The sequence below is a fragment of the Peromyscus leucopus genome, chromosome 9, assembly GCF_004664715.2.
Source record: "Peromyscus leucopus breed LL Stock chromosome 9, UCI_PerLeu_2.1, whole genome shotgun sequence".
Lineage (NCBI taxonomy): Eukaryota > Metazoa > Chordata > Mammalia > Rodentia > Cricetidae > Peromyscus > Peromyscus leucopus.
This window is the reverse complement of record NC_051070.1, coordinates 38040056-38062946: the sequence shown is the minus strand read 5'-3', so window position 1 is coordinate 38062946 and position 22891 is coordinate 38040056. Positions and strand designations below refer to the sequence as shown.

The window sequence follows — 22891 nt, the reverse complement described above, 5'->3', positions numbered from 1 at the left end:
TTAAAACTCAAATAAAAATGAGCCTTAAAGATCTTTTTTCTAGACAGATATTTTAATTAATTTATTTTTCTAACCCTAATAATGTCCAGAGTTTTCCTTTTCCTTATACTTACTCAGTAAATTTTCAAATACAGTAATAGATTATATCTGCTACTTCTTAGATCTGGAATCATACAGCCTTCCTCTCATTTAATAATGCAATTCTAGTTTCTTACCTATTTTATAACTCAAAATTCTCTAAAATGTTTAAAACATCTAAAACATTTTAGAAGAATGAAAATTTATAAGAACATACATGCTTCTGGTGGTTTTATTTTTTTATTTAATTTTTTTTATTCATTTTACATACCAACCACTGTGGTGATGTATTGCGTCCTCCAGTATACTGTGTCTCTCAGTAAAATTTGCCTGAGGATCAGAGGAAAAGGACAGCCTAGTAAAATAGAAGTCAGACAATAATTGCACATGCCTTTAATCCTATCACTTGTCAGGCAGGGATCTGTCTGGATCTCTGTGAGTTCAAAGCCACACTGGGAGCAGTGTCAGGTGTGGTGGCACATGTCTTAAATTCCAGCACTAGCTAACCATGGAGGTCTGGAGGTCTATACAGACAGACAGGAAGCGACAGAGCTGGGCAGGAAGAGGAAATGATATACCTGGACAGAGAGAGCAAATCAGATGGCAGAACATCAAGGCATATAGGTGTGAGTAGACAGGAATTGGCTCATTTTTGGAAACTGCAGAGTAGGTATGATGAGGTTAGCTGTGGATTTCCCTATTTCTCTGATCTTTCAGGTTTTAACCCCTATATCTGGCTGTAGTTTTTTATTTAGTAAGACCATTTAGAAATTCATCTGCAAACCACAGATCCCCCTCTCATCCCTTCTCCTGCTCCCCGCACCCCCATCTAAACCCCCCTCTGGCCCACCCCTCATCCCCTCCTCCAAAAGGCTAAGTTCTCCCGTGGTGGTGGGGTGCAGGGGGAGGGGGCAGCAAGCCTGGTACATTCAGTTGAGGCAGAACCCAGCCCCTTCCCCCTGCCTCAAGGGTGTGCAAAATGTCCATCTATAGGTAATGGGATCCAGAAAGCCAGCTCATGCACCAGAGATAGATCCTGATCACACTGCCAGAGGCCCCTTAAAGAGACCCAGTTACACTGCTGTCTCCTGTATGCAGAGCAGGCTCCACAGCTGTCAGTCTAAAGTTTGTGAGTTCCCATGAGCTTGGTTCAGTTGTCTCTGTAGGTTTCCCCATCATGATCGTGATGCCCCTTGCTCATAGAATCCCTCTTTCCTCTCTTTGACTGGACTCCTGGAGCTCAGCCTGGTACTTGGTTGTGGATCTCTACATCTGCTTCCGTCAGTTATTGGATGAAGGCTCTATGATGACAGTTTCCCAGGAATCCACAAGGATGACACTAGATTAGACTATTATCAATTGTGGTGAGGGTACCTGAACAGGCATACCCTGGTCCAGCACATGATAAACTTTTAATAAACACACCAAATAATCACATACTTATCATTCACCTTTAACAATCAATTATAAGACAAAAATTTAGAAAACAAAAGTTATCTTTGTACCAAGAAAACCTTGTCGGCTAAAAGGTAATGATAGAAATTTGACTGGCCTACTAGGGTCCTTTGGAAAGCTTTTCCATAGTCCTTTATAGCCCAGAAGTCAATATGTAGCAACTTTAAAGGAGAAATGATTAGATGGATTATTCATTTAATCTACACCAGTCCCATTATGTATTTTACTTATTGTCCATCTCCTTATTCAAAATAAGTGTTCTATAACCAAAAATTTTTCTTTTCTTTTGTTTATTGTATATCCTGCAGCCCATGGTACATAATAACCACTCACAAATAAAAGTAAATAAAATGTAATATGTATGTATTTTATTGTCAATACATATAAATATTTGTAGAATTGAAATTAATGACTTATAAAAGTTATTTTCAAGAGACATTATAGAGAACCTCTTTTATCAGTAAGCTCAAGCTAACTTAGTCACAATTTCAAAAGTTATAAAACAGACACAACACACTAAAAATGTAAATTGGAGTGCTTTCTCAGAAATGCACCAGTAAGTGATATGGTAGTTCTGTGATCATCAGAACATACTTAAAGAAAGCTAACCTCAAATCAACATGATACAATCAAGACACACCATAAGCAAAGGATATTTAATGAGCATAATGTACCATAGCACATGGTTTCACAATGAACAACTTTATTAGTAGAAGGAATACACAATAAAATTAAAGGAAAATTTTAGCATGGGAAAGTACCCTTTATTCTTGAGTATTCTGGTTTATACATTCTGTATTCATGTTGTGCAGTCATATGGTTATACAGCTGACATCACATGAGGTCTGATAAGACAAGCATAACCATAAAGATGTAAGGAATGCATCACATGGTGGCATTATTATGACTAGAATGTCTCTAGACCAAAGGAGTTTTTCAGTCATTATCTCTGAAGATACCATTGAACTACAGCTCATCCTTGATGAGAATGTCTTATGCAGTCTTTTACATATATGTTACAGTTGCTGGCTTTGTGCTTTTATATTTTTCATTTGTGTATGTGTATCTCTGAGTGTGTGTGTGTGTGTGTGTGTGTGTGTGTGTGTGTTGTAGTTTTAAATTATTGTTTGTTTTGTTTTGCCTGTTTGTTTTCTAAGTAGGGAGAAGAAAAAAGGGCATGGAGTTGGGGAAGTGGGGAAGTGGGGAAGATCCAGCAGGAATTGAGGGAGAGGAAACTATAACCAGAATACAGTGTATGGAAAAGTACTTTCAATCAAAAATAATGTCGTGTGAAGCTCCTGATTATTAGTACATCCTTACTATCCTACTGTTGGTGTTATTTCTCAACTGTGATCCTAGATTCTTTAACATGAATGTGTTGTGTGTGTGTGTCTGTGTGTGTGAGTGCATGCATGCATGTGTGTAGAGGAAGAGAAAGAGAGAAAGAAAGGAGGAGATATAGTCATTAATAAGGAGAAAGGATGAATAGGTTTAAGAGAAGAGAAAGAAATAAGAAAGAAGAAGCAATTACTTTAATTATTTCTGATCAGTAATATTTGGAAATAGTAGCAAATTGCAGTTTAGTGACATACTTTGGTTCTTCTTATGATAAAAAAGAGCCTCCATTGCTGGTATTTGAAGATCAGATAAATAAAAAACAACATAAATTTCTAACTAGTCACTGAAAACTGCTGTTTCATGTGGACATACTATTCTCTTTGGGAGTTTAAAAGATTTCCTTAAAGTATAAATTTTCAAAAAATAATCTATGCTCATGTCTAGAGCATAATGAATGAAAAGAAGAGAAAACATGACATATTTTCTGCAAAATGATAGCTTTTTTTCAGCCACAGCTTTGTAGACAATCCTTGTATTTTCACTGTGGAGAGATTTGCTCTGAAGGCTTAAAGATTTCTAAGATCTTTAGATAGATTAGAAGCCTTCAATCCCTTCCTACCTAGCTGGAGACTGTGTGCCTGTGGTAGTTGTTGGCCCACACATGAACCACTTGCCTAGTTTAATATTGCAACAGGTTAGGAAAATATCTGACAATGTGCTTGCTACCTTAAGACAGAACAAAATGCCTGCAGAAAAAATTTGAAAGAATAAATGGGACAATGTTTGGAACGATTTGAACACAGATCAAAACATTGATTAATCATCTTGTTGGCACAGATGCACTTTATATCATTTGTCAGCAACATAAAATTCACATCCAGTTTTCTCCAAAAAAATTACAAAATTAATTTGATACATAATTTTGAGACCCCTTTTAAAAAAGAAAATATTTATGTTTATATTGAAATTGCCATAAATGAGATTATACACAATTGAACAGGGTACATTTCTGTTTTTCTTAATTTATTAACTATTATTCTATGCAATGCTAGCTATATTAAGAAAATGCACCTATTCATATAACACCTTTCTTTATTTGGAAAAGGAAATACTTTGATGTTTCTTTCTGAAGTACCAAATTATTAAACAAATCATAAAGTGAACATTTTTTAAGTGCTCAGTCTCTCTTTTGTTTTTTAGTTTGCCAAGATGTTACTGCTTATTAACTGATCAGATAACAAAAATACAATGGGTGACACCTCAGTTTATCCCTCTCATAAGCCTGTTTATCTGATCTTTTTTGTGGCCAGCATCTCTCCACCTTCCACAAAATGAGATGCCTTTTTTTTTTTTTTCCATTTCGCCTCGTGGAGAAGATAATTTGAAGAGCCCACAAGAAGTTATTTTCTTCATTGAAGAGTTTTCCATCTTTATAGCTCTCATGAATTAGATCTTGCATGCAAATGATTCCATACTTCCTAAGAGGTCTAGCAGTCAAGGCATTATCTGTCAAGGCCAATCGCTTCTTACTGATTTTGCCATAGCCAGGCCTGTAGATGAGCTCATTTACCTACTTGAGGTTGGGGCATCCCCGTGCAATATATGATTTCACAACCCTCGGGATATTAATTGAAGCCTTGTTGGGCTTAACAAAGTTGCCATTAAAGATTTGGCACAGACGAAACAGCTGCAATACATGGCAGACCTTTGGGGCTATACCATCCATGTCTCGGATTCTGAGGACAAAGCAATTTCCGTTCTGCAGGGACCTAGAAGTTGCAGCTTTCTTACCACCCTACCCAATCAAATCTCACTCATGTATTTCTTATTAATAGTGCTTTGTTTTGCTTCCATAGATAAGTTTTTTCCTTGCTTTTCAAAGCAGTTTTGGGGGCAAATTATTCCCAGCAGGAACTTCACTTTCAACTCTGCGAATTTCCTTCGCTTTTTCTTAAGGGTTTTTGTTGCAGTAAGAACCTTCTTTTACTTCTCTGGCACAGACTCTATGTTTCCAGCCAGAATAAAAGAACAATCTTCTTAGTCTAAACATAACTTAGGTAATTGGCTTATGCATTTCTTTTTTTTTTTCTTTTCTTTCTTTTTTTTTTTTTTTTTTTTTTTTTTGGTTTTTTCGAGACAGGGTTTCTCTGTATAGTTTTGCGCCTTTCCTGGAACTCACTTTGTAGACCAGGTTGGGCTCGAACTCACAGAGATCCGCCTGCCTCTGCCTCCCAAGTGCTGGAATTAAAGGCATGTGCCACCACCACCCAGCTTATGCATTTCTATTAGGTCCCAAAATATACAGATACCTCTAGTAAACAGAACTCTTGTCTTTCACTTGTTCTTTGTAGCATTTTGTCAGAGGCAATTTTATACGAACCATTGTTTAATTGAATTTCAGTTTCAACTTTTCCTTTTCTGATAAAACATATGACTTGCCCATGAGGAAACTAGTGTCTGACTACAAATTGTAGATGACCTTTTCCCTTTCATTGAATAAATAGCTTGTGAAGCTTCACAATAATTTAGGTAAACTTTTCCCACTTTTAAATCAAATCTTCTAGGTTCTGCTTTGGCAAAATAGAAAATAGCTGCATTTAGTAATTGCGTGCATACTGTGTTATTACTGTTAAGGCTGAACGATTTCACATGAGTAATTTTCCCTTTCCAAAAACAATAACAAATGCTATTAATTTTGACGAGTAGTGTAGGTCTGTTTTAAATTAAAATTCTGTCTGTTGTTCAGTGGTATTCAGTCATAAAATATCTTGATGAGTAGCTTCTCTATGACTGTATTTCAGGAAAATTGTCCAGATTATACAGTCAAATTCGGATGTTTCCTAGAAATTTGCATTTGTGTCAAACATAACTGCCCCATCAGGATTTGCATATATATTTCATTGAACATACAGGAAATAATCAGTGGTCTTAAATCCATGCCATTAACTCACAGGCCATACTGTTTCATTTAAATGCCAAATCTCAGTATGGCAAAAATTGTATTTATTATACCGTCTTTTAAATCTTGAAACTGGCCAAGAAATTTACTTTACCTAGTATTGCAAGCATAACTCTACAGAAAAGAGTACTATGAATTCTCTTTAGTGATTGTGCTTATCTTTTCAGGTTTTTAGACCATTCTGGTATTATATTCGAAATAATTTATTAAAATGTGATCATACAAATATCTGGGGATGTTATATGTATAGTTAGCTAGAAATGATCAAGTCAATAACTTCAAATTATGTTCCATGATATACTGGCTCTTCAGGATATTCGTGGATGCTATTTGCTATCAAAATAGCATTTTTATTGCAGGAGGAATCCTCTAAATCTAATATACATCACACTCTCAAAACAAGCTTTACTCTATTTCAAATTTCCTCAATATTTTACCACAATTTATTATTTCCCAAGAGTACCTTCTGAAATAAAACAACCTATAGAATTATCTTGAGGTTAAGAGTAGCTTAGTCTAAAAATATTGAAACACGAAGATTCAAATTCGATCATACTGTCTGTGTAAAAAGCTAGGCATGGTGGCACTTGTCTACAACCCAATCGCTGCAGAGATGGACACAAGGGAAACTTTAGGTTTTATGGACCAGCTAGTCTAGTTAAATGTGTGAGCCTGGGTCTTAAAATACAAGGCAGTCAGTTCTGGAGGAAAGACACTGATGTTTACCTCCAACTTCCACACATACACATGTGCATTCTCTCTCTCTCTCTCTCTCTCTCTCTCTCTCTCTCTCTCTCTCTCTCTCTCTCTCTCTCTCTCTCACACACACACACACACACACACACACACACACACACACACACACACAAAGAGAATATGCTTAAAGAAAAACTAACATAAGCAATGTTATAATAAACCTTGCTGGTTGTAGTTCCGGATTCATTGTTTAGAGCTCACTCCAGAATTATATTACAGTTCTGTGCTGTGTGGTTGAGGAGTATATCATGATGCATGTGTCATGGTACATGTGTTGATGTCAGAGGACAATTTTCAGGTGTTGGTTTTCTCCTCCCAACATGTAGGTCCTGGGGATGAAACTCAGGTTATCAAGCTTGGTGGTAAGCTCCTTTACCCACAGGATCATTTTGTCTGCCTTTGATTAGTATTTACTTTCAGATTTCCTATTTTCCTATATACTCAAGTTATAAACCACCTCAAAGAAAATTTAAGTGAAAATATTATGTTCAGTCTTATTCCCTGCACAAACTATCAAACTTCAGTTCCAGTTACAATATACCTATTACACACAGATATTTTTACTTGTCATATTAAATAAAATGCTTTAGTCGCTTTCTTGTCTACTCTCCTTATATTAGGGAGGTTTTCATGTAAAGGTCTAGAACTTGTTTACACTGTGTATGTCACAACAGCCTGAAGGATTTTTATGAAGTAGACTTTCACACATGTTTTTCTGGATATTATTTGAATAACAGACCTTGTTGTATCTGTTGCCTTTTACAGAACTGCTGGATTCCTTTACTAGAAATGAGCAGGAAGGGAAGTGTCAAGGTCTGGACTTGAAGTTGTATATTTATCACCAGACTAACTTCAATTCTGCACCACAAACTTTTTAGTCCACAGATGTTTCTGTCAGTTGCTCAGTCTCGTCACTGCCGTTTTTGTCTCTCAACTTGAAACGTGCATTGAAAGAAGCTGAAAAACATGGTGATTACAGTTTGGCAAATTAAGTTCTACAATGGTCCAATTAGAATGACAAATTGTTCCATTCTCTCTTTAGAATATTCCCATCACATCCAGTGAAAAAGGCACAAAACAAATGAGGCATTCAAAAGTCCTTCTTAATTCTCTCTTCTCTTTAGAAGGAGGGACCAGAGTGGAAAACAAACTGAAATCCTCAAAATCTGAAAGCTTTTGAGGACCTCGAGAGAAAATGCATGTAAACTTAGGAGTATTTGTAAATGACATACATATACAATGTAGTTCACTATATGGCCAAAATGATGGCAATATTAAGATTTTACGTCATTTCTTATTTTGCTCCAAGAGCCTCTTTATCTACATAGGACACTTAATCTTCCTTTTAAAATTCTTTAAACCAAATACATAGAATTTTCATGGAAATGACATTGAATTGCATTTAATGAGATATAAAAATGAAACAGGGTTGGAACATTTTCTATTTATATTATTGGCAAGTTCTAATACAAGGAGCAGTAACAGATTAGTTTTAAAGTTCTGCCCATTATAACAGGTCCAAACTGAAATCTATATGAACTCTTTATAATCCTCACTGGTGACAAGATCAAGCCAAGCTAATTCTATTATAAAAGTTAGTGAATTTTTTTAATTTCCCTTAAGTAGGTTTAAACTGTATGTGACCACTTTGTTCACAGTAACATGGGATGAAAAAGGCATGATCATCACTTGTGACTATACTGGAGGCAAGTCCATGAATTATTTGTGGTTTACTCAGATTCACCAAATGCTGCTGGACCTTAGTTACAATCATTCTTTCATCAGTTTATCAAGAGCATGCTTTTTTTTTTTTTTTAACTAAGTAGCTCTTACATTTATTTATTTATTTATTTATTTATTTATTTATTCTAAGATTTTTTTAATTCATTTTACATACCAATCACAGATTCCCCTCTTCCCTCCTCCCTCCCCTTCAGCCTCCCCTCCCCCAGCCCATCCTCATCCCCTCCTACAAGAAGGTAAGGCCTCCCATGGGGAGTCAGCAAAGCCTGATACATTCAGTAGAGGCAGGTCCAAGCCCCTGCCCCTGTCTCAAGGCTGTGTGAGGTGTCCCACCTTAGGTAGTAGGCTCCAAAAAGCCAGATCATGTACCAGCGATGAGATTCTGATCCTACTGCCAGGGGTTCCCTTAAACAGATCAAGCTACACAATTATCTCACTATGCAGAGGGCCTAGTCCAGTCCTGTGGAGGCTCCACAGGTGTTGGTCTAAATTTCATGCGTTCTCACTAGTTTGGTTTGGTTGTCTCTGCAGGTTTCCCCATCATGATCTTGATGCCCCTTGCTCATAGAATCCCTCTTCTCACTCTTAGAGTGGACTCCTGGAGATCAACCTGGTGTTTGGCTGTGGATCTCTGCATCTGCCTCCATCAGTTACTGGAGAAAGACTCTATGATGACAGTTAGGGTATTCACTGATCTGATTACTGGGGTAAGACAGTTCAGGCACCCTCTCCATTATTGCTAGTAATCTAAGCCGGGGTCATCCTTGTGATTCCTGGGAACTTCCCTAGCACCAGGTTTCTTTCTAACTCCATGATGTCTCCCTCTATCATGGTATCTCTGTCATTGCTCTCCCACTCCATCCTTGTTCCAGCTTAACTACCCTGTTCCCTTATGTTCTCATCCCTCATGCCCTACCTTTGCACTGGGAAGGAGAAATAGATGAGATCTCCATGAGTAAACTGTGGGCAAGAGTGTTCTATTTTTATCTCTGTAATGAAGACTTTAGGCTAATTTTTTTATTGTATCTATACATATCAAATTTTCAGCATTAATAAAAAGCTATGCTGCTGCTGTTATACTATTGTATCAGAATATGTTACCATTTTTTACATTTAAATTGTAATTTTTTTCCCAAAGAGGCCATCAAATACAGTGAAAGTGAACATCAACTTAACTAAGTAAGCGAGCATGTCACATGGGACTGTGTTTCTGGGCTGAGTTTATAAGCTAAAAGCTATCAAATTGTGCTCATATGAATCAAAGGCCAGATCTTACAAATCAGGTAAACTGGCATTCCCTTTCTTTTGTGTTGTAAATTTAGCTTGACACATTGGACAGAGGGTCATTCTGACCCAGTTTGGGTCTGGAATGTTGTGACATTTTAGAAACTTTTGTTATCAAATAAACTTCCTTGAGCTAGTGTCAGGTTGCCTGTTAGCTATGGTGTGAAATAAATAATCAAAAGCTCCCAGACAGCACTAAGATCCTGAACTGGTACAGTATTGCTAAAAAAACAAATAAATAAATTGGCACAAAGTTATATTCAATTGAGGTCTTGTATTCTTGGTAGGAATATAGATAATGACTATCAGTCTTGCTTTGGAAAACAAAAACAGAATCATTAAGCAAAACTGCGAAATAACAAGAAGAGCAATAGGGAGAAAAATAATTGTATTTTGGAAAGTTGAAATTATTTAAAAACTTAGATAAATCAAAGCAAATTCACAATGTTTCTGTAATTAGTATATATATATATATTTAGAAGTATGTGTTGCAAACACTACTTGGAAATTTAAGAAGCAGTTATAATGATTCTTAAGCCAAGACCCACCACGTTTTGTTTTTCTGTTTTTTTTTTTTTTTTTTTTTTTTTTTTTGCACACTCTTATCAACTACCCCAACTAGACAATCATTCACTCTCTGGTAAAGAGCAGAATTTTATTCCAAAGAAAACATAAAAAGGTCTCTAAACGGCACACACATCACAACATTAACTAGGAGAAAACTTCTATTTGCTGAGTCCTAGTGCATCATTGTGCTCATCCTCTAGACTCACCTTCTACGGCACTGGGATAAATAGATAGCACACTTTTCATTTCCCACAAAATCTTGCAAGATTTTAAAGTCATTACCAGCATCACCCCTCCCACACAAGTCACCAGCTACAGTAAACTGATTTGAGAAATAGAGATGAATCTCACATAGAAAGCAACCAGAGTAAAAATTGTGTGTTTTTCTACCACGTGCTTTTACAAACAGATGAAAGGTAATACTCCTGCAGTATTGCAAGTATAAAATTCACTTTGAAAAAGAGGGCAGAAGCAGATCTTCTCTAATTTCAAAAAAAAAAAAACCCAGAAATTAAAAAAAAATAATTAAGTGTTTGGAATACAGGTGAGTTAAAACTGAATAAATACAAAGTACCAGCCAAAAAAAAATTAATGCTGAGAATTCTAGAAAAGAACATAGGTAATACAAGAAAAAGATTCACTACTTAAGTAAAATAAATTCCAAAGAAATGGTTGGGTTAAATATTTGGGTTAAGGGCATACAGTTCTTTCTGCATTAGACAAAAACGTGCATGCCTGTATTGTTTCTTAGTTTTGTAGAAATGAGAATGTGTGAAATTCTTAAAAATTTCAGAGATAAACGTAAGCTGCACAAACATGACTTTTAATGTACCTTTATCGATAAGTCATGAAATTACTACTATTGTGTCCTGAATGTGCTTGGAGGATGGGCTGGCTGTTGTGGGAAGAATGCTGCAGGTTAAGGCTAGTGCATGCTTCCGGATGCTGCGGGGAGCAGGAAGCTGTAGAAGGCTAATACATCCTTTTCCGTGGTGAAAGTAATGACTGGTGACTTACCAAGAACTATTAAGAAGTAGTGAAAGACACTTTAGTATATAATGGCTTGAAAGAGTGGATCGGCTAACAGTGCTGGTACTATCTGTCTCAACAGAAAGAGAGAGGAGAAAAAAGGAAGCCACAATTTTATAAACATGGCAGCTTCTATGTCAACATATACATTTTATTTATAAAATGATTAATCAGTAAATTTTTTCACATAGTTGAACCTTAGAATTCCATCTGTAGTCATCTGTTTCTGCTTAACATATCAATGTTTATAATATCAAAATCATAAAAAACTCAAAGTATACAAAATAAAGGAAAATTAAATGAAATATTCATGATGTATATCACAGGAAATTTTGTACTCATTAAACATTTGAAGGGTTTTAGCTTTTTAAAATTCACACATATTAATGTTAAATGAAAACATGAGATGAGAGATTTATATTTAACATGACTCAACCTAATACAATTGAAAATAATCACTATGATATGATTAATTTTAAGAGTAGAATTTTTCATATTGTGCTTTTAAATTTCCTATATCATATTAAACATTACATAATAAAAATTTTATTTTAAAGATTTTGGAACTTAGAAATCTATGAAACTATTATTAAATATTTTCTTTTTAGGTTAAATGCTGTTCACTATATTTTCAAATTTGATCAAAACTAGCAAATATAATTTGAACTCATGAACCTAATGTAAATGGTAATATGATTATTACTTTTCCCATTTTGCTTAAATGAAAAAAGTTTCCTAGGTTAATAAAACATTTATAGCTTTCCTCGGGAATAGAATTAGGAGTTAAGGGTCAGACCCTGCTGGTAGGAGCCTCATATTATTATCATCATCATTCTAGATTGTTATGCAGTCAAAATGAAGGGATCTGGTTTGGGAGGTGGTGGTTGCTCTCTCTCTCTCTCTCTCATAGCTTCAGAACTCTCATAACTTTTTATCTTCAAAATGAAAGAGGCAAGAATAGAATTTTCTGAAAAGTCTTCTGGTTACAGATCTGACTTAACAGAAGAATGTATGTATTCATACATTTTCCAGGCAAATGTATAATAAGAATGTACAACTGAAACAAATAATTTATGACTATAGAGTGTTAGAGAACCAAGAAAAAATGTAAAAGCAGTCAATCAATAAACCTTGCTCTGTTTCAATTTCGTCACTGAGTTCCTTCCCCGTGTTTTAACTGAAATGGACAAATGACCCTATACAATCACTGTTCTAACTCTGTAGACTCGAAGTGGCTGTGTAGACATGGTGTCAGCCACCTTTTAAAATTCTTCATGTCCTGAGGAAAACTCATGTCACCCAGTAAGTCTGTTCAGAGGAAGGAGGATACACCCAGCTCAGTGGTGGACACAGAGAGGGCTCAGGAAAGGATTTTGTGCTTCCATATTGGTGTAGCCCTGATATTTGGCTGATATATAACACAAAGTGATTTGTATTGAATGGTGGGATTGTGAAAGAGGTGGCATAAATGCTTTCCAAGACAAGTGGTCAGGGAAGGCGGTATATACCAGAGCCTAGCCGCTCCAGACCAAGTGCCTGCTGCAGTTCCAGAAATAGTGTGAAGAGATAAGCAAGTTTCCACTGCATAATGTGTGATCTTTCGTGGCTTTGGATGCATGGGAAGAATGCAGATTTATGCCTATATTTGCTATTTTTTAAATGAGCAAAGATGAAATGTAGAGCTCAAACACATAAACCCACTAATAAAATTGCTGACTAAAACAAATTTGAAAAGTACACAAGTGACACAGATCTACTCATTTAATTGCCTTTAGAAACCTCTAAAAGCCTGTGGGCTTTGGGATAACACAATGATTGCTTAAATGTATAATTCTTTTCCCCATGTGACCTTATTGCCAAATTATTTCAGAGGTATTATCCAATATATCTTTTCTCCTGGAAAAGAATTATTAAAAGTAGTAATGAATTATCTTATTGTCTTTACTTAGCTGAACCTTTTACAGTCAGACTGAATATTTTTAGTAGGGGTCCTTTCTATAAATTTTCTCTTTTCTGTGCCTTGTCTTACCTAATTCAATGGATACCACAAAAGTCCTGTATTCCTCTGTGAGAATGGCTTGTAATCACCAGAATGGGGAGTGGATCTGAAGGGGCCAATGATTTTGACATCGATACTGACTTATTCATTGGAAAGAAATTGCTTTCCATGTTATTCAAAGTTTAGCTTCATGCATACTATAGTCTTTTTGCAATATTGTCATTACTTAGATATTTAAAAACACAGAAATGTAGAAAATAATTTTCTGTGTTCGTTTTTCTCAAAGGTCACTGACAGAACCTCAGAAATGGTGAACAAATAATTTCACCTTTGTTGATCTCTCTGGAGAGTCATAATCAATAGGTCCAAAGTTCTTACTCCTTCTCCTGCCAGTATTTTTTATCCAAAATTAAACATGGTAACTGTGAAGTGTTTTTGCAAGTGGAAACAAAAGATTTCTTATTTCTTCTCGATGACAGGCAATCAGTATTATGTGAAATTTATAAAATATATGGTTATTTTAAAAAAGCGTTTTAGACTCTTACGTTCTAACCACTTAGTTCGTTTTCTGTTACTGTAAAGAAAGCATCATGACCAAAGGCAACTTGAGAAGAGAAAGTTTATTTTCAATTATTTCAGTTCCTCCAAGTGATGAGTCCTTGATGGTGGGGCGAAGGCATGGCAGCAAGCGGTAAGCCTGGCGACAGGAATAGACAGGTGAGAGATCATGCCTTTAACCTACAGCATGAAGCAGAGAGAGGAAATCGGAAGTAAAACACAGTGACGAACTCCCAAAGATTACCGCAGTTACTTACTGCTTCCAGCTAGTCTGCACCTTCGAAATATTCCCAAACAATACGTTATCTCCAAATGTTTTGGGTTTCATACACAGCTATCTTCTGCAGTGTTTGGGCCGCTGGTGGCCCCCACCTGGGATAGCAACAACAAATTAGGTGATGTTTGTTCTTTATTTCGGGCTGCCCGTTGAGCTCCTCCCATTTACTTCACCTGCCCGCCAATGATGAAAATGGAAGGCTACTTACAGTATTTTCCTTCTCCTGAAAGTGAGTAAAACTGAGCAGGCACACTCACAACTCCCATGTGATATTGTCATTGCTGTGGCTGAGTAGGTCACATGAGCATGCATATGTCAAGCACCAATAAGGTATATAGTCTACTTACAGTGGGGAAGTGAGGGGAAAGAGTTTTGATAAATAATACAAGATATCACAGAGGATATATAGGTCCCATTTAAGAGAAGAAGTTGAGTGAGGCTTCTTGGTGAGAGTGGCAAAAAGCCCATTCCCTACTTTTTTCAATAAATTATATTAGAAATGTAATACTTTCAATTTACTCTTTGTTCATACTTGCTGATGCCTGGCTTCTCATCTCCTAAGCTCCTAGAATTTCCAATGTATCTCATGTTCTGAATCTCTTCCCTCAGCTCATATACACCATTTTACTGATAGAATCAAGGTTCCCAATAACCCAACAGGACATGGCCATTGAAAGGAAGCCGGGCAGGGACTGGAGTGGTTAGTTAATAAATAGCTCTGTTTTGGAATACTGAGAAGTAAAGTGGAACAAAGTTGAACAATTAATTTTTATGGGTAATCTCTCAAACTTGTACCAGCAATTAAATTAAAAGGAGCCCAGTGCACCCAGACCAACCAATAAATGTTATGATAGTACTACAACAGAAAAGAGAAAAAAAAAAAAACTATCAGCATAGGATAGTTGTATAAAACCTCCATAAATCTCCTTATCTTCATGCAGTTAAAGTATATAGATAAAAAATGAGAAAATAAAGCTGATTTCCTAGCTGTTCAGGGAAAAAAATGTCTTCAGAAAGTATTGAAAAGCAATATATGAGAGAATGTGTACATTATTTCCTTTGGGTATATGGGAAGAATGCAAATATTATAGTTCAGATTTTGGCTATACCATATTTGATTATCCATTCTCCTCCTAATGGCCATTTATTTTACTTGCAATTTGAGCTATTATAAGTAAGACTGTTTCAAACTTTTTTGTATTGCTTTTTTTAATGTATTTTTAAGGAATTTTCTACTCATTTTACAAAGCAATCATAGATCCCCTTCTCTTCTCTCTCCCTACTCCTTTACCCTCCCCCTCAACCCACTCCCCATTCCCTCCTCCAACAAGGTAAGGCCTCCCATGGGGACTCAGCAGAGCTTGGGGCATTCAGTAGAGGCAGATCCAAGCCCCTCTGCCTGCATCAATCCTGTGAAACGTGTCAATCTCAAACATATTTCTTGCATGATCTGCTAATGAAGACAGTTTGACATTTTCCCGGGTGAATTAATTTCAGAAGAATTCATGTGACATTGTAGTCAACTTAAGCGCCAGAGGAATAGGAAGTATACTAGGACACTGTGTTTTCTAGAATTGACCAGGAAGTTACACCCATGAAATCACAACAATATGGGTTCCTAAACAAAATATGAAAAATGACACCACTAGCCATGCTGAGGTAGAAGAAGGAAAGCTCATGGGGACAGTTAAGACTGCTGAATGAGGGAGAATTAGTCTTCCCTGTGGATAAGGCCCCAATGTGGTGGTTCTCCAGTACCAGAAGGAAGGCCTGAAATTATATACACAGAACCAGTACTAACCTGACAAAGTGAGTTGCATTTACATACATGTATGTAACAATAAAAATTTTAAAAAGCAGTCAAGAGTTTGAGAAGGAAACATGGGGAACATAGGACAGTCTAGGAGGAGGAGAGAAAATAGAGAAGCAATGTGATTATATATTAATTTCTTAAAATGGCAAATAGAAATGTAAAAATGAAAGTACAGTTCAGTTGGTAGAGTGCTTGCCTTGCATGCACAAAGTTTTGGGTGCAGTCCCCAGTACAGCATAATTCAAACTTTTTTATAAGTCTTTTGTGGCTACGTGTCTTCATTTCTCTCAAGTTCCTGAATGGAATGGTCAATGAGAAGCCGTGAAACAATTGTCAATTTGATTTTTCCTTTTTATTCTTCCATGGGTAAGGTTAGAATTTATATTGCTTTGCATGCTTATTCTTATTTGGTTTTATCAGACTTACTTTAAAATTGTCACTGCGCTGAAGTGAATGTACTACACAAGGTTTTCCAGTGGAATCATTTTAGTGTCAAGATTTCAAATGAGGAGCACAGAATACTTTTTTTGAACATACAGGGTTTTGTGTTTTTTTGGTTTTCATCTTATCATTGTTAATGGTTTTAAGTTCATTGTGTGATCTTTACTTGGTACTATTGAGAGATCTATCTCCTGCAAGTAATTTCTCCAGTTGCATTTTCTTAATGATAACTATTAGTGAAGGGGAAGTTTGGATTTCAATGAAGCTTCCTTTACCAATTACTTTTCTTTCATGAAATAAATATTTTTTGTTCAATTAATGTTCCTATTTCCATTTCACTTCACTATTCTCCAAATACAATATTAATGCCTTGTGTTTTCTTTCAGAGTTATTTGGAGCTGTAAGTTTTACTTGCAAGGCTATGATCCAGACTTTTGAAAATAAAGATTAACATAAATATCAAGGTCTTTGATTTTTTTTTTTTGGCTGCTGGAACTGCTGAGTTTAATCTGCAATAGTCAATAGCACCTTTTTAAACATATATGAATCTGCAGCAGAAATAGAACCTATTCCAAATATTCTTTCTCTGTAATATTAGCTATTTCTGTCAAAAATCAAACTGATCACAAATGGATGAGCCTAACATAAATAGCACTTTTTAGCCTGCAAAGAAGGCAATGCAATCTATCTATTTTGTCCATTAGGGTAGCTGTAGGGTAATTGTGAAATTTACTTATCTCTTTCATTTGCCCCATTTTAGATGTCTTTATTCTGAAGTCTTCCTTGATTATTCAAACTTATTAATATTTTTAGTGGATAGCTTAATCGAGCTCTTGTCCCAAATGCTCTACCATCCAATTAAAATTCTAAAATAAGCTCCAATTTTTAGGCAGAGAGATATAAGAAAGACCTTGTATCAATACTCCAGGGGGCTAGTAATGTAAAAATCACTTTTTATTTGCATTAAGTACCAACTTTTAGAATATAGCTTGCTATGAAATTTCCTCGTAATTATCATGAAGACACACATATTAATGGAATGAGTAGCAGTATTATAATAATTATCAAAGGATATTTCCCATATGTACTTTCAAGAGATATTGCTGGAAAGACTTCCGATGCCTGAGGCTTGTCAAAATGAAGTGTGCGTTATTAACATGCATGATCTTTAAGGGATTTAAAAATTCAGTAATAATTGAAGTGTACATATTTATGTGTTCATATATTTTTCTGTGTGTTCTTTTAGATATGGATTTTGCTTGTGTCATGGTTCACATTTAGAGAACAGGAGAGTGCTTATATTTTCAGCTACCTGGTGAGAACATGAATAATTTCTTTAACAGACAAAAAAAAAAAATAAAGGAATCACCTTGAATGTTCTAGGCAAGAGCAGCCTGAGGGTCAAAATGATTAAACATAATATGGTATTCTGAAGGAAATTTTGGAACAAAAGTTGGTATCACACAAACATTAAGAAATATGAGTAAAGTATGGGTTATTCTTAGTAATGTATATATTATTTCATGCATTATTATGAATATAGCAATGTAATAGTGAAGGAAATGAGGCTTAACCACAAGAAAACTTTATTATATGTGAATTTTTTCTATAAATCAGAAACTTTTCTATAATTAGTTTGAAAATGAGTAATGAATGTAAGGAATCTCACCTCACTTTTTACATATTGACCTTTAGTTTTCTGTAGCCATATGTGAGATAATTGAAACACTGTGGTTCAATAATTTTTCATCAATATAAAAAATATGAATACTGGCACATGGAATTATTTCCTTATGGAAAATGCGATAACCATTGTTTTATTAGTAGTAAATACATAAGTTTTAACATCCAATTTTTAACAGAAAAGTTAAGAAAGGTAACTTCACAGTGTATGGTCATAGGCTACAATAAAATCTTTTAGCATGCTGTATGGTATAATTTACTAAATGGAATGTGGCTACCCACAATTATTCCTTTATTTGTCTTTTTTTTAAGGTATACAACTCTAAAAATGAGCAATTCACAACTGATTACCAAGAAAATAAGTCCCATTAACTGTATCAACTGCAAAAATGAATTTAACTAATCAAAACACAAATGCACTAAAAATGCAAAACATGCAACAGTAAATTTCCCAATGTCTTGTTCACTAAAGCCTTCACTGCTTGTGGTAAACTGCAAAGCAATCAAGGACAATAAATGCTCAGATGTAATATGGTTGTGAGTACCAATGAAGTCCTGTGTTCACAGAGGAAAAAAAGTAACATTCAGAAAATCAATCAGAAATTCTACCCTTCTCATATCAAAGTCACTCCCATGATTTTCATGACTTTAGAATTGTGTGTGTGCATATGTATGTGTGTGTTTGTGTGTGGAGTGCATGTGTGTACATGTGTGCATATGGGGACCAGTCATCAATTTCAGATTTATTTAGATATTGTTTACCTTGTTTTTTTTTAATATTTTACTTTATGTGTGTGAATGTTTTGCCTGCATGTATATATGCTTTCTATTTATATGCCTGGTGCCTCAGAAGGTCAGGTGAGGAAGTCAGATTCCCTGGATCTGGAGTTCAAGAGATGGTTGTGAGTTTATGGTGTTTGCTTTGGTAAATCCCGGTCCTGTGTATGAGCACCAAGGCTAATAACCACGGATCCATTACTCCACCACCCACACCTTGTTTCTTGAGACACAATCTCTCAGTGGTCTGACACTCACCAAGTAGTCTAGTGTGGCTGTTCAGTGAGATGTAGGGGTCCACCCTTCTCCACCTCCCCAGTTCTAAGATTTCAAGAGCACACTGATACACTAGGATTTGGGGTTTGATTTTGTTTTTATATGTGTTCTGGGGATTGAAATCAGGTCATCATATTTGTATATCAAGTTGACTGAGCTACCTGCCCTGCACATACTTTTTAATTTCTACTGATACTTTCTACCAGTTGGGCCTATTCCTTCAGCTGACAGATGCTGTGGATATCACTCTATGTAAATAAAGCACTGATGGCCAATGACCAGGCAGGAAGTATAGGCGGGACAGAGAGAGGAGAATTGGGGAAACAGGAAGAAGGGGGAGAGACACTGCAGCCACCGCCAGGAGAAGAGCATGTAGAGATGCCGGTAAGCCACCAGCCACGTGGCAAGCTATAGATTTATAAAAATGGGTTAATTTAAGATAAAAGAACAGTTAGCAAGAAGCCTGTCACGGCCATACAGTTTATAAGTGATATAAGCGTCTGAGTGATTATTTTATAAGTGGATTGTGGGACTGCGGGGCTTGGGGAACCTGGAGAGAAGCCCTCCAGCAACAGACAGAAGTATGTCATAGATGTGGACTCCTGCATGTGTCCAGGAATATCTTCTTAAACACAAAGTATGGATAAACACAAAAAGTATGAATACTCAGAGCATCACAAAATTAGAGGAAAGACTTCGAGTCTTGAGGTAAGTCACTTTTTGACTAAGATATTAGAGTTATATCCTTGGCTAAGACAATAAACCAAGGAGTCTCTGGGGTCACACACAGACTCCAATAAGAAAGTAAAATATATGAATATGTATATAAATAGCTGCATGGTGAATTTATAAATAAATTATAGAAAGTTAGACTAATGTCTTCAAAATGACCTTATTGACACTCCTGTCCTAAAAATAGCCACATCAGCTCTCCTTGTCTGACTTACAGAAAATGCCCCCAAACAGCCTCAAGCTAAGAGCACTTTCAGTGGTCACAATTTTCTTTAAACATATTGGCGTGCATGCCTCCCTTCAGCAATGAACATCAATACTTCAGCTTTTATTTGAGTCTGGAGCGACTGGCACATGTGTGATGCGGGTGGACTATGCTTCTACTGTTTATCACATGCATTTATACATTGTTTGATGGTGCACAATACTGACTCCCAAAGAATTTACATTCTTTCACTGGCAAATTTCTTACTTGTATTAAAATATTTAAGAACAGGCATACACGTTCATTTCTTCCCTCTCTTTGCCACCCTACACAGGAACATTCAGCTGGCCTTTATTTTTCTTCTTAGAAGCAGGCTCAATGGTGATGTCAGCGAGCACATACAGAACTGCCATCATTTTTCCCCCTAATTATGTTACCATTCTTAGCACAAAATCTGCCTGGATCTCCAGAGTTTTCCATTTCAGTGATAACTGCTATTGTATGTCATGTCATCCCTTTTAGAGTTATCCCTCAATAGTGAGTTAACTCATGTGCTTCCCTGATGGCTCGCCTTTGTCTTCTGAGACAAGGCCATGAGCTTGTTATGTTAGGTCTCCCAGCTCAGCAAAAAGTGCAGGTGCTTGTAAGATGTCTTTGTGCATAAAAGGAACTCACATTTATCAAAACTATCAATGGGCAGCTATGTATCATCCAATCCTAAATCGTGATATGCTTTGCAGATTTTTTATTTTAAAAAGTAACTTTTTGAACTGAGGAGATAGGTCTGCCAGTAAAGTGCTTGCTTTGTGAGTATGAAAATGCATTTGGAACCCAAGCACCCATGTAAAAGCCAGATGCAGTGGTGCAAGTCTGTAATTCCAGCACAGGGAATGGGGAAACAGGAGTCTCCTTGGGCTTGCTGGCCAAAATGTCTAGGGAGCTACAGGTCCAGGAAGTGACCCTGTATCAAAAACGAAGGTGAAAGTGAGTGAGGAAGACACTCGATATGGACATCTAGCTTTCATGGTTTCTAATGCACATGTGTTTCTGTGAACATATTGCACATACAAATGAGCATACACTTCAAGTACACACACACACACACACACACATACACACAACATACGTACACAAGTAATAATTTTTAAATGGGGTCACAGAATCAATAGTAATTATTAACTGAATCAAATCTTAGACTTACATTTAGAAAAGAGTTTAAGAATAACTTGAGGAGCTGGAGAGATAAGGGGCTCGGTGATTAAGAGCACCAGCTGGTCTTCCACAGACTCTGGTTCAATTTCTTGCACTAATATAGCAGCTTACAATTATGTGTAACTACAATTCCAGAAGATTTAATGCCCTTTTCTGACCACTGTGGGAACTGGGCATGCATGTGATGCACATTAATACATACACATGCAATAGCCTTACACATCCATATAAAATAAAATAAAAGGTTAAAATAAATAGTGCCTTGGGAGATTAAAAATATAGTATATATATTTTTAAAAATATATATTTTTATATGTGGTATATAATATGATGAACTAATATGTAAGATGGTCCAACTACTCATAAAAGTAGTTGCATTTTTATAATCTCTTGAAACACTATATAGAAAGGTACACTGAATTTTAATTCAATGGATTTTCATTCATCACAGTTGTTTTTAATCATAATTACCATAATAAAATTATATTCTTGCAAACTATATAGGGCTTTGCCTACAACTCCACAAACCTATATAGGATATCTTTGAAGCTATAGCTAGGTCTCAAACTCACAATTATTAGATACTACAATAGTAATATACAACCTGTTCAAAAAACATGGGGCAGACTATTATATGAAAATAAAAATAATTATATATCATATGTGAAATGTATATGTCGCGTCTGCCTCGACCAGCAAGAAAGATGCAACACCAGGCTCTTCTCCAAGCAGTTTATTCAGGAACCTTGAAACAATCTTCTGACTTCTGACCCCGGGGAAAGCCAACCCACAACCTAAATAACTTCTGGGCAGCCAACCCCAATCTGCCACGTGGGTACTGTGGATAGGTCCAGGTGCATGGAAGCAAGTCAAATCCTCAGCCTTAGCCAAATAAGGAGTTGTTTTTCACAGAGAGCACTCACTGTCGGGAGGGTGGAAGGCAGAAGCCAGCGCCATCTTTGAGGCATGGCTGCACGCAGCTCTCTACATGTATATACTAAGTAGATTAGAGAATATAGCCTCATGTCATTTCAAATCAGGTATTTTTGCCAAACAAGTTCAAATCTAGTCATGTTTATGTTCAGTGCTGTATGAAAATATTTCTATTTTCTGATATATATGAATTTCAAAATTAAAAAATAATCTGGATCATTATTTTTGCATTTTACCTTTTTTAATTCATGAAATAATTAAGTAAAATTTTTGAAAAGTTATCGTTTGGTTATGTTCAAGTCTTTTTACTGAATACCTCTGGGAACCAAGATTATGGAGTTTTGTTTGTTTTGGTTTTTTCAAGACAGGGTTTCTCTGTGTAGCTTTGCGCCTTTCCTGGAACTCACTTGGTAGCCCAGACTAGCCTCAAACTCACAGAGATCCGCCTGCCTCTGCCTCCCGAATGCTGGGATTAAAGGCGTGCGCCACCACCGCCCAGCAATTACGGAGTTTTTAAGCCAATAGAAACGTGACATTTTCCGATTGAAGCTAAAGCCTCAAAGGTAAGAAAAAAGGAAGGGAAGGGTAGAATTAAGCTTTGTGTATAAAACCCTTAAATTTACACTTTCAATCTAGTCGGTAAAGTTTTAAATATGCCTCTTATTACTATGTACTTAATAAATTATATTCAACTGTATAAAAGACATATATAAAGATAAAATGGTAGAAAACCAGAAATACAAATGTTAATATTTTTAACATCTCAAGGAATAATT

General features: G+C 36.0%; 1 pseudogene; it reads right to left on the bottom strand.

Moving 5' to 3' along the window:
* Positions 1–4131: 4131 nt before the first annotated feature.
* The window catches only part of LOC114699808, a 31459-nt pseudogene continuing 12699 nt past the window's right edge, over positions 4132–22891 (bottom strand).